This window comes from Podarcis gaigeae, assembly GCF_964106915.1.
Source record: "Podarcis gaigeae genome assembly, chromosome: Z".
Lineage (NCBI taxonomy): Eukaryota > Metazoa > Chordata > Lepidosauria > Squamata > Lacertidae > Podarcis > Podarcis gaigeae.
The window spans coordinates 3,489,197-3,501,440 of NC_139691.1; the positions used below are offsets into that span (position 1 = coordinate 3,489,197).

Consider the following 12,244-nt stretch of genomic DNA (forward strand, 5'->3'; position numbering starts at 1 on the left):
GGGCGCGCGTGGCGTCACAAGAGCCACGCCTCCTCCCGTCGGTTGCTATGGGAACTGAGCGGCTTGCGTCCTGTTTTGGGACGCGCGCGAGGTGAGGCCTGGAGACGTTGCCAACGGTTGTTGAGTTGGACTCCAACTCCCATCAGCCCGCAGCCGGCGCGGCCAATGGTTAGGGCTGACGGGAATTCGAGTCCGGCAAAGGCCGGAAGACCTCGGAAGTCCGCTATTGGCATGCTGGGCATGCCTTCTGTATGTATGTACAGTGGTACCTCGGGTTACAGACGCTTCAGGTTACAGACTCTGCTAACCCAGAAATAGTACCTCGGGTTAAGAACTTTACCTCAGGATGAGAACAGAAATCGTGCGGCGGCAGCGGGAGGCCCCATTAGCTAAAGTGGTGCTTCAGGTTAAGAACAGTTTCAGGTTAAGAATGGACCTCCGGAACGAATTAAGTTCTTAACCCGAGTGTTGTAAATAAAAATATGCCCTTTTCCCTTATGGGGTATCCAAGAGCCCATATAGAGTCCTTACGTAGGTTCCCTATTGGTAGGAGAAAATAACAGAGGCCAACCAGAGAATATTGAGAAGCAAAGCAGCTAGTAAGCTTGATCTTTATTGATCTGTTGCAACAGGGTGCTCCCCTCACACGCAGGAGAGGAAGAGGACCTAGAACAATGGCCTGCAAGGCCTTATAAAGACTATTGAAATTGCCACCCTGTAGATCAAGACCACCCCCAGAAACATTATGCAGTCATCACAGAAGGGGTGTAACCTAAGACCACCCCTCAGATAAGGCGGTCTAAAACAGAACATTTGCATATTGTTTTCTCCTGTCGCTTTGTTTATTTCCTGTCTGGCAGGTTACTTGATTGGATTTCTTGGGGAGCCTGGCCATTCTTTTGTAGTGGTAAAATACTTATTTCCTGGGTCAGGTCACAGGCTCACACCTTGTATCTTAAATGTGTCCTTAAGACAGGATTTGTGAGGAAAGAGACAATGGGGAGACTTTTCCATTTTGACCATGCAGAGAAACATTTGCTCAGTTTAGGAATCAAAATGGTTCCAGGTTGGCTTTCCTGTGCTGATCTATGTACGTGTGGTTATGAACGTTGCCATATATCTAAGACCATAAAATTCCTATCACACGAGGTACCACTGTATGTATATTATTTTGTTTGCAATGTGCATATCTTTATTGTTTTAAAATACATAGATGCATTTATGCCAGGAAAGCAAACAAACCAATAGACAAACATACAATCAAATAAACAAACTATAAATTGACAGACAGTAGCAGTATATAAACCAACACAATTCTTATACTCCCAATGATGTGAACGATTGTAAAACAATAAATTAAAAATGACTTCCAATTAGTCTTGCTGTGCTTTATCTGTTGATTATCTTATACCGCACAGTTACATACAGTACTTAATTTGTTCCGGAGGTCCATTCTTAACCTGAAACTGTTCTTAACCTGAAGCACCACTTTAGCTAATGGGGCCTCCTGCTGCCGTTGTGCAATTTCTGTTCTCATCCTGAAGCAAAGTTCTTAACCCGAGGTACTATTTCTGGGGTAGCGGAGTCTGTAACCTGAAGCATATGTAACCCGAGGTACCACTGTATTTCTTATATGTTGTTGTTGTTTAGTCGTGTCCGACCCTTCGTGACCCCATGGACCAGAGCACACCAGGCACTCCTGTCTTCCACTGCCTCCCGCAGTTTGGTCAAACTCATGCTGGTAGCTTCGAGAACACTGTCCAACCATCTCGTCCTCTGTTGTCCCCTTCTCCTTGTGCCCTTGTGTATTTCTTATATAGTTTCTGTTAACTTCCCTGTATTCTGCACCTGTATTTAAATCTCTCTGCCCCTGCCGCCAGGGCAGCACTTGTGGTATTTTTAATCCACACAACATCCTTGTGAGGTACGCCTGGTTTGGGAGAGGTGGTCATACGCTGATCCACGGTACTTCATGGCTGAGTAAAGATTCAAACAGAGGTCTGCAGAATCATATGTGATGTGAATGTTCTTGCCTCTGTGGCAAGTTGCCTCATGTGCGGGCTTAGCTCCTTTTCTGGGCCAGTTCTCCAAAGAGAATAGTAAATGAAGAAGAGGGCATGTGCTTTGGAGCACATGTAGATGAGTCACCATCCATCATGGAATCATAGAGTTGGAAGGGACCATGTGGATCATCTAGTCCAGGGTCCCCAAACTTGGGTCTCCAGCGGTTTTTGGACTACAGTTCCCACCATCCCTGACCACAGGTCCTGCTAGGTAAAGATGATGGGAGTTGTAGTCCGAAAACAGGTGGGGACCCTAGTTTGGGGAACGTTGATCTAGTCCAGCCTTTCTCAACCTGTGGGTCCCCAGATGTTGGTGAACTACAATTCCCATTACCCCTAGCAAGCAAGGCCAGAGGTCAGGGATGATGGGAGTTGTAGTCCAACAACATCTGGGGACCCACAGGTTGAGAACTGCTCATAGTCCAACCCCCTTCAATGCTGGAATCTTTTGCCCAAAGTGGGACACAAACCTCAGATTAAGAATCCCATGCTTTACTGACAGAGCTGTTCCAATTGAACCCTGTACTTTAAACCCCTGCAAGTCCTGTCCCAATAGTGCCACTACAGGTAACTCACATCTTATCATCTTATTCATATTTTACTTATGGGATCACAGCTTTATGTGGACAGGGCAGTGGGAAGTAAATAAATAAATGATAAATGGGAGCAGAGAAGACCCACTCTCCATTTCTTTATTCTGCCGCCGCTGCCCCACCTGTGCAAAGCTGCAATCACGTAAGGTTATTTGAATGCTTGATTGCATCCTTAGAGGTTAAAAAACCAGATACTACTTTTAGTATATATTTAGTGTCTATTGATCAATTTGACGCACAGACTTTGAGAAATGAAAGAAAGAAAGAATTAGCAAGCCCCATCTTAGTTAAACAATGGGATAATGTTTTAGCCTCCATGTCTAAGATCATTAGATTATAAACCTGAGTTTCATACAACAAAAGATTTTATTTCAAGTTTATTGGATTACATTACTGCATAAACATTGGAGATGCAATAAAATGCTTGTTTGAAACCTATGTTTATACAGTGTTAGGTGTTTGCAAATTGGGGGCGGGACTATTGGAATGCATAAATACTATTGTGGGGAATAAATTAAGAATTTCAGAAGATAACATAATCTTAAACTATATACCTAATACAGTATATGGGGCTTGAAATTGGTCAATGTAAATAGATTCTCTGTTCCCTTACATCTGCCAAACGATTGATATTAATACGTTGGAAGGACAAAAATATGACCTCTGTGGATAGATGTCATGACAACTCTTGCAACCCAGACAAAGATAATGCATGGACAAATTTAATTATATTTGGAATGTATTTACCAAAACCATAGTAAGCTATGAACAAACATATACTTGAGGGAAACAAATTAAAAAATATTAAAAAATTATCCAGTAGCACCTTAGAAACCAACTAAGTTTGGTCTGGGTATAAGGTTTAATGTGCATGCACTAAGCTTATAGCCAGAGGAAACTTAGTTGGTCTCTAAGGTGCTACTGGACAATTTTTATTTCCACCCCAGCTGCGTCAGACCAACACGGCTACCTACCTGAATCTTGATAAATTTAATCAATTTACATATATGCTATATAGTTCTGTAACCTTAATTGCATTTTTTTTGTTTTGTTATTGTTGTTTTCCTCTGCCTTTTAAAATGTTTTTCATGTGTCTGTTTTATTTTTATTTTTAAATCTTATTTTGATTTACTTTAACTCACTCTTCCAGTGCTCCAAATACCGCACTGCGACTAAGCAAGGCGCATGGCTCTGTGAAGGAAGCTCAGAGGCAGGGGCCCAGAGCCTTCCGTCCGTCCTTAGGAGACGCAATACACCTGGAGCAAAATAGCAGAGTGAAATGCATGCACACCCCCTCCCACTGCTTCTGTCCTTGTAACTCTAGCTAGCAGGTGGCTGATAAGGCTGAGGCAAAGGGATATGTACAAGACCCACTATTTATGATGTTTATGTTGCATTTGCAACACCAAAGTGACCTCTCTGGGGCGCAGGTCTGGCAGTGTGTATGGAAGTCGTGAGCTTACAAGACCCTCCTCTGGGCTTCGCTGATGTGGTCCAAAGGAAAGCAGAGCAATAGGTTTGGCACCAGCTTGGTTGCAGCAGTTGAGGCGCCTATGGTAGGGTTACTCCTTAGCGGATGTCTTGTCGTTGAAGTGTGATAAGGGGATGGCTCTCCTGAAGTAGCGAAACAGAAGCCCTTAAAAATCCATAGCTGAAGGGCAACTTAGTTTCTCATAAACTATCTTTAGAAGAAACAAAATTAAGCATAGTAGTTCAACTGTACAGTACCTATAGTGCCACCAAGTGGTTATTTTTGGTAATGGAACTTCTCAATTTTGTGCCACCTGAGCTTGGCACCCTGTTAAGAAAAACTGCAGGATCCCAGATCCAGCACTACACTGAACAAGGCACCTGGGTCTGGGAAGGAGACTCCAGGGCTCTGGTAGAGTCCAAGAACCCTTCGCTCCATAAAGCTGGGAAAGGGCTTCCTAGGCTTCCAGCTTTGGGAAGGCAGTAGCAGGACTGTGGCAGCATCCCTCCTAAACACGGACAAAGTGGACAGACTTTGCAATCTTCCATAACTTACCGCCTCCATGTGAGTCTTCTAGATTTTGTGGCAGCTCAGCACTGCTTTTGGCTTTACCTTGGCTGGGCACCCTGCGCAGGAAAACTGCCCTTGCTCTGCAAAGATACATTTCAGGGTCTTCTTCCCAAAGCTTGGTAAGTGCTTGCCCACCTTTGAGAATGATGGAAGGGCTCTGGGACCTGCCAATGCCCTGAAGCCTTATTCACAGAGCCAGGGGGCTTGCTTAGCTGCAGTTCAGGAGATTGGTAGTTTCTGTGCACAGGATGCTGAGATTAGGTGGTGCAAAATTGAGAAGATCCACTTGGGGGCAGCAAATATTGTCCTCACACCTGGCTTTGGGAAGGAGAGAAGGGCTTTAGGACCCTACCAGAGCCCTGGAGCCTCCTACCCGATGCCAGGCACCTTGCTGGCCACAGTGTGGAAGATCTGCAGTTTTCCTGCACATGACTCTGAGAAGATCTATGACCATTCAGGGGCATCAAATATTGGCTTCACATAGGGCACAATTTTATTAAAGATTACCAAAGTGCCTTCATTGTGCCTGGCATTGGTAGGGTGGTGCAAGGGCTGAGGGATGCCCCAGAGCCCTGGCATTGCCTTCCCAAAGCTGGATGCCCAGGAAGTGGCAGTAAGCACTCTTGGACCTTGAGCCAGGTGCTTTACAGGGTGCTGAGGCAAGGTGGCACAAAATTGAGGCGTCCACTTGGGGGCGCTAAATATTGGCCTCGCACAGACGCCATTTTATGGGAAAATACAAAGGCCCTTCCATTTTGTTTGGCCTTGGGAGGATGGTGTAAGGGCTCTGGGATGCTGCCAGAGCCCTGGCACCACCTTCCCAAAGCCGGAAGTGGTGCTGAGGTGCTGCAAAATTGAGAAGATCCATAACTGTGAGGATCCGCTTGGGGGCGCCAAATATTGGCCTCCACAGGCGCCATTTTATGGAAGATTACAAAGGCCCTTCCATTTTGTTTGGCCTTGGGAGGACCGCGCAAGGGCTCTGGGATCTGTCAGAGCCCTGGCAGCACTTTACCAAAGCCAGGGTGCCAAATATTGGCCTCCACAGGACGCCATTTTATGGAAGATTACAAAGGCCCTTCCATTTTGTTTGGCCTTGGGAGGACCGCGCAAGGGCTCTGGGATCTGTCAGAGCCCTGGCACCATCTTCCCAAAGCTGGGGCGCCAAAGATTGGCCTCCACAGGACGCCATTTTATGGAAGATTACAAAGGCCCTTCCATTTTGTTTGGCCTTGGGAGGACCGCGCAAGGGCTCTGGGATGCTGTCGGAGCCCTGGCACCACCTTCCCAAAGCCAGGGCACCAAAGATTGGCCTCCACAGGACGCCATTTTATGGAAGATTACAAAGGCCCGTCCATTTTGTTTGGCCTTGGGAGGATGGCACAAGGGCTCTGGGATGCTGCCAGAGCCCCGGCACTGCCTCCCTCAAGCCAGAAGTGGTGCTGAGGTTCACAAAATTGAGAAGACCCATAACTGTGATAAACCACTTGGGGGCGCCAAATATTGGTCTTACACCACGCTTTGGGAAGGAGGGAAGGACTTTAGGACCCTGACAGAGTCCTGGAACCTCCTACCTGGAGCCAGGCGCCTTGCTTGCCGCAGTGCGGGACATCTGCAATTTTCCTGCACACGGCTCTGAGAAGATCTATAACTGAGAAGATCCATTCAAGGGCATCAAATATTGGCCTTGCATAGGGCACAATTTTATTAAAGATTACCGAAGCCCCTCCATTTTGTATGGCATTGAGAGAGCAGTGCAAGGGCTTTGGGATACCTAGGAAGTGGAGAGAAGGACTCTTGGACCCTGAACCAGGCGGAGAGGAGATCGACACAGGGTGTTGAGGCAAGCTGGCACAAAACAGACAGTTCAGTTGGGGGCGGTTCCACTTAAGGGAGGCAATTATTGGCACCCAACTTTGGGAAGAAGGGAAAGGCTGTAGGCCCTGGAGCCTCCTTTCCAGAACCAGGGGCCTTGCTGAGGGGCCTTCAGATCACCCAATAAAATATTTGAGGTGACCGTTTTCCCCAAAGTTGATGGGCATTGCCATTCAAACTGTCTGTGAACCACATCATGTGATCAATTATGCAGTTCAGGGCTTACTTGCCCCCCTATTTTATTCAAGTTGGCACCTCTGCTACTTTTTCTTCTATGATCACTCATAGCTGAGTAAGATTGTCTTCTATGAACAGTGAGTCTATAAGTGACTGTGGAGGCCAATTTTGACCTTGGGCAGTGATGGCCAAACTTGGCTCTCCAGCTGTTTTAGGACAACAATTCCCATCATCCCTGACCACTGGTCCTGTTAGCTAGGGATGATGGGAGTTGTAGTCCCAAAACAGCTGGAGGGTCAACTTTTGCCATCACTGTTCTAGGGGGACAGTGGACATGATTTTCACTGCTAGACAGCTTCAATAAAAAAAGTAGAGAGTGAAACCAACCCCTGTTTATGGTGTTTATTGACCTGACTAAGGCCTCTACTTCACACCTCTACTTCACACTGCTGTCTGGCTCTGGGAAAGAGGCTGCAGAGCTCTGGCAGGGTACCAAAACCCTTTGTTCCTTCTCAAAGCTAGCCAAGCACTTCCTAGGCTTCTGCCAGTGCTCTGACAGCATCACTTTGTAATTTTCCATAAAATGGAGACCTGTGTGCCAGGGCTCTGACAGCTTTCCAAAACCAGACAAAATGGGCAGACTTTGCTATCTTCCATAACTTGTTGCCCCCAAGTAGATCTTCTCAGTTATGGGTCTTCTCAATTTTGTGGCAACTCAGCAACTCTCCCATCTTTGTGATCCTTGGCACCCCCCAAGTGGACTGTCTCAATTTTGCATCACCTCACCTCAACACCCTGAGCAAGAAAATTGCCAATCTCACCCCCTGATCCCTAGCACAGCACTCCCAAAGCCAGACGAAATGGACAGACTTTGATAATAATAATAATAATTATTATTATTATTATTATTATTTTGTATTTATACCCCGCCCTCCCCAGCCAAGGCCGGGCTCAGAGCGGCTTACAAGCAATAATAAAAACAAGATGAATGATTACAACTTAAAAACAAGAATAAAATACAACATTAAAATAATGGAACATTAAAATATTAAAATGTAGCCTCACTGCAGGGGAAGAAGGAAAAGAAAGGAAAAGAAACAGAGGGAGGGAATCAAATTGGCTCCAAGCCAAAGGCCAGGCGGAACAACTCTGTCTTACAGGCCCTGCGGAAAGAAATCAGACCCTGCAGGGCCCTGGTCTCATGAGGCAGAGCGTTCCACCAGGCTGGGGCCACTATTGAAAAGGCCCTGGCTCTGGTTGAGGCTAATCTGACTTCCTTAGGACCCGGGACCACTAGGGTGTTGTCATTTATGGACCTTGAGGCTCTCCATGAGGCATACCAGGAGAGGCGGTCCCGTAGGTACGAGGGTCCTAGGCCGTGAAGGGCTTTAAAGGTCAGGATGATGGCATCCTGTGCAGGAAAACTGCTGGATCCTAGATCCTTTACCAGGGGTCAGCAACCTTTTCCAGCCATGGGCTGGGTCCACTATCCCTCAGACCATGTAGTGGGCCGGACTATTTTTTTTGGGGGGGGGGGGAATGAACGAATTCCTATGCCCCACAAGTAACCCAGAGACGCATTTTAAATAAAAGGACGCATGTAAAAACACACTGATTCCCGGACTGTCCACGGGTTGGATTGAGAAGGGGATTGGGCTGCATCCAGCCCCTGGGCCTTAGGTTACTTACCCCTGTCCTCTACTGTAGCTAAGTGAGGCAACTGACTCTGGGGAGGAGGCTGCAGGGCTCTGGCAGCTTTCCAAAACTGGGCAAGCACTTCCTAGGCTTCTGGCTTTCAGAAGTTGGTAGCAGGGCTCTTTTAATAGATTAAGCCATTACTCTCCTGAGAATAAACATTGCAGCCCCTCTTGCATGACACTAGACATCCAATGAAGTGAAATGTTGGAGGACTTCCGACAGATAAAAGAAAGCACTTATTCATGCAGCAAATAGTCAGACTATTGAACTTGCTCCCCCAGGAGGCAGTGAAGGCCACCAAAGGTGATTTTGATCCTCCCACTTTGTTCCCTATCTTCACTCAACCCTTTTTCTCTAAAGGAGAGGGCTCCATTTTGTGGTTCACCCAAGGTGCCAACATTTCCTCAGCTGGTCCTGCTCCAGAAGCAGAACATGAGTGCAACAGCACTCTGACCCCAATAGTGATTTCCATTAACTAGTGTTTAGAAGCATCTCTGATACTGGTAGTAGCATAGAGCCATCATGGCTTGTAGCCATCGGACCTAACCTATAGGCCTCATCCACCTCACAGGGCTGTTTGGGGCTTAAACCTTCTATGTTATGTTCCTTGGTAGGAGATTGCTTCCTATTAAGCTAGTAGGAAATTCCTATTCAACTATATTTTCTAGCTTGATTCAGCCTCAGCCCCTCTTCTGCACCATGACCTACTTTATGGGGTTGTTGTTAAGGATTATCAAAATAACATATGCAAATACTCAGGGCTTTTTTTCCAGCCAGAACTCACCGGAACTCAGATCCACACCTCTCAGGTAATCACCATTGCCATTATAAGAGAACAAGGTGAGTTCTCATGAGTCATGGTGAGTTGTGGCACCTTTTTTTCTAGAAAAGTATCACTGCAAATACTAAACATTAATGTTGCTGTTTTGTTGCTGAGTAAGCAGAAAACAGCTCCAATAACAGCAGCAAAATCGCTTTATTGCAAATAATGTCTCTGCCTCTCACCTAGGACGAAACTGCAATTCTGAGAAACTTTATTCAAGAACTCTTTACATTCCACACAAAGTTTTGGGGAAAAGTTTCTAGTTTTTTATTTTATTTTAACGTAGCCAATATTTTTTTGGGGGGGGAGAGGCATTATGTTGGGAGCAGGACTAATTGCAATGCAATTGATCAGTTAGTTAAGTATTTTCATTTATTTATTTATTTATTTATTTACTTACTTACTTACTTACTTACTTACTTACTTACTTACTTACTTACTTACTTGATTTGGGAGGCAACTTCCCACCCCACCCCCCACTACACCCATGAAGGGTGGAACCATTTTTGAAAATATAAAATCTGCATCAGAAACCAGCAACATCCCCTTCCCCAATCCACTGCTTCCTTTCATGTTATTGGTCTCAAAAGATAATTATTGCAGAAACAAGCAAACCAGAAAGTTAAAACCTACACACCACACTCTGGTATTTTATATAGAAAGCAATCTCATTGATTTCTACAAAGCTTGCTTCTGAAGAAATATTGTGTTCATACATAATGATAAGCAGAAGGTCTGGTTTATTAAAGCATAGTATGCATGCATCTTCACAGCCCCCAGTTGCTCATCTCCCCTTCTAGACCAAGGTTCTTGAACAGGTGGTTGGGGCCAGATCCCAGTGTACTTGGAGGAAACTGATTTTCTAGATCCATTTCAATTGGGGCTTAGACACAGTTTTGGCACAGAAACCTTGCATGGTGATCTCTGTGGGGAGAGACACAGGGGAAATAGGTAAAGGTAAAGGGACCCCTGATCATTAGGTCCAGTTGTGGCCAACTCTGGGGTTGCGGGGCTCATCTTGCTTTATTGGCCAAGGGAGCTGGCGTACAGCTTCCGGGTCATGTGGCCAGCAGGACTAAGCCACTTCTGGCGAACCAGAGCAGCGCACGGAAACGCTGTTTACCTTCCTGCCGGAGCGGTACCTATTTATCTACTTGTACTTTGACATGCTTTCAAACTGCTAGGTTGTCAGGAGCAGAGACCAAGCAACGGGAGCTCACCCCGTCATGGGAATTCGAACTGCCGACCTTCTGATCGGCAAGTCCTAGGCTCTGTGGTTTAACTGGGGAAATAGGTCACTGTTAATTCTTGACCCCACAGCTGCTTTTGATATCATTGATCATAGTATCCTTCTGGAGAGGCTGTCTGAGTTGGGGATTGGTGGCACTGCTTTACAGTGGTTCCAGTCCTACTTGGATGCTCACTCCCAGAGAGTGATGGTTGGGGAGTGCTTTTCAGCCCCATGGGGCTTTCAATGTGGAGTTCCTCAGGGCTAAATCCCCCACCCCATGCTATTTAACATCTACATGAAACTGCTGAGTGCGGTCATCCAAAGTTTTGAGGTACATCAGCAATATGCTGAGGGCATATGTTATGTACTGAGCTTGGATCTTAGACCAATAGGCATGTAGGATCCTAGAAGGCAGCAACTTGATTGGTCTGCAGGAGCCACCCAATCTGGCTCCAGAGGAAGTGAATCAGAAAGAGCATGAAATCAACACTCAGCTCAGAGTATATTTCAGCACACAACTCTACTTCTTGTTTACATCTGCTGGTGAGGCAGTGGATGTGCTGGACCAGTGTCTTGCCTCGGTAACTGACCGGATGAGAGCCAAAAAACTGATGCACAATTTGGATAAAACTGAGACACTGTTAGTAGGCTTTCCCCTAAACTGGATGGCTGGGAGGTGGCCTGCTCTTGATGAGGTTACACTGCCTCTCAAGAGCAGGTACACCATTTGTGGGTACTTCTCAATCCATTGCTGTCGCTTGAGGCTCAGGTGGCCTCAGTGGCCCAGAGTGCCTTCCATCTGCTTTGGCTGGTGGCCCAGCTGTGCCCCTATCTGGACAGGGATAGTCTAACTTCTGTTGTCTATGCTCTGGTAACCTCTAGGTTGGATTACCACAACACATTATACATAGGGCTGCCTCTGAAGATGGTACAGAAGCTTCAGCTGGTGCAGAATTTGGTGGCCCGGTTGCTCACCAGGGAAAGACGGTTTGAGCATATTACACCAACCCTGGTCCAACTGCACCAGCTGCCAAGCAGTTTCCAAGCAAATTCAAAATGTTGGTTTTGACCTATAAAGCCTTTAACAACTCTGGACCGCAATACCTTAAGGACTGTCTCTCCCCATATAAACTGGATTCTGTGTTCATAATCTAAGTCCATTATTCATGTGTCTCCTCCACGTGAGGTCTGGAGGGTGGCAACATGAGAATGGACCTTTTCTATAGTGGCTCCCCGTTTGTGGAATGTTCCCTGGCAACTTCATTATATATTTTTAGGCGCCCGGTGAAAACATTCCTCTTCAACCAGGCCTTTGGCCTACAGCCTTTTAAGTGTATCTGCGGGAAGCGGGGTGGGTATTGTTTTGTTGCTTTGGTTTAATTATTTACTGTGTTTTATCTTGTTATTTTTATAGGGACACGGGTGGCGCTGTGGGTTAAACCACAGAGCCTAGGACATGCCGATCAGAAGGTCGGCGGTTCGAATCCCCGTGACGGGGTGAGCTCCCATTGCTCGGTCCCTGCTCCTGCCCTCCTAGCAGTTCGAAAGCACATCAAAGTGCAAGTAAATAAATAGGTACCGCTCCGGTGGGAAGGTAAACGGCGTTTCCGTGCGCTGCTCTGGTTCGCCAGTAAAGCGAGATGAGCGCTGCAACCCCAGAGTTGGCCACGACTGGACCTAATGGTCAGGGGTCCCTTTACCTTTACCTATCTTGTTATTTTATTCTGTGAACTGCCCGGAGAC

At 46.4% G+C, this 12,244-nt stretch overlaps 1 long non-coding RNA gene across 1 annotated transcript in view; it reads left to right on the plus strand.

Moving 5' to 3' along the window:
- The window catches only part of LOC310836565, a 108,988-nt gene that overhangs the window by 48,052 nt on the left and 48,692 nt on the right, over window positions 1–12,244 (plus strand). The window lies entirely within an intron of this gene.